The sequence below is a fragment of the Pongo pygmaeus genome, chromosome 8, assembly GCF_028885625.2.
Source record: "Pongo pygmaeus isolate AG05252 chromosome 8, NHGRI_mPonPyg2-v2.0_pri, whole genome shotgun sequence".
Taxonomy (NCBI): Eukaryota; Metazoa; Chordata; class Mammalia; order Primates; family Hominidae; genus Pongo; species Pongo pygmaeus.
Window position 1 is genome coordinate 51669397 of NC_072381.2, and position 620 is coordinate 51670016.

Sequence of the window (620 nt, forward strand, 5' to 3'; positions counted from 1 at the left end):
GAGCCCAATGCCCGTCCTCCCCTGAGAGGGAACAGCTCTGGGGCAACGGGCAGCGAGGTGCCCTCCCTGCCACCAAGATTTGGTGCCTAGAGCTGGTGGAGGGCTGGCCGCACCTCTCCGGGGCACACCGGGTCCTGCTCCCCCAGCCTATGGCTTTGGGGCGGAGCCCGAAGGGAGAGAGCAGGGGCGGTGGGTGGGGGAAGAAGGGGGTTTCTGCGGCTCAGTTTGTGGCAAGTAAGTTTTTTTTTTTTTTCCAACTTTTTCTTGTGTAAAAAGTGCATGAAAGCTCTGCAGCCTCTGCAAATGTCAGCAGTGTTTCCTGGGGCGGGGGAACTGGGAGGGGCCCCAGGCCTGGCCTGCAGCTTGGGACTGAAGGTGGCCTCTTATTGCTTAGAAACGTGTGTTTCGGTTTAAATACCAGACAGTAAAAATAGAGCTCGAGGACCACCTGCACTGTTGCCAAATCATTGCCAGAATGAACAGCTTAAATAAATAAAAAATCGAAATATTTACTTCTGGATAAAAATCGCAGTAAAACCATTTGCCTTTCTTTGCATTATTTATAATATGTATTTATAACGGCCCGGCTGCGGGCGGCGGAGCCCAGGGCAGCGGAGGGG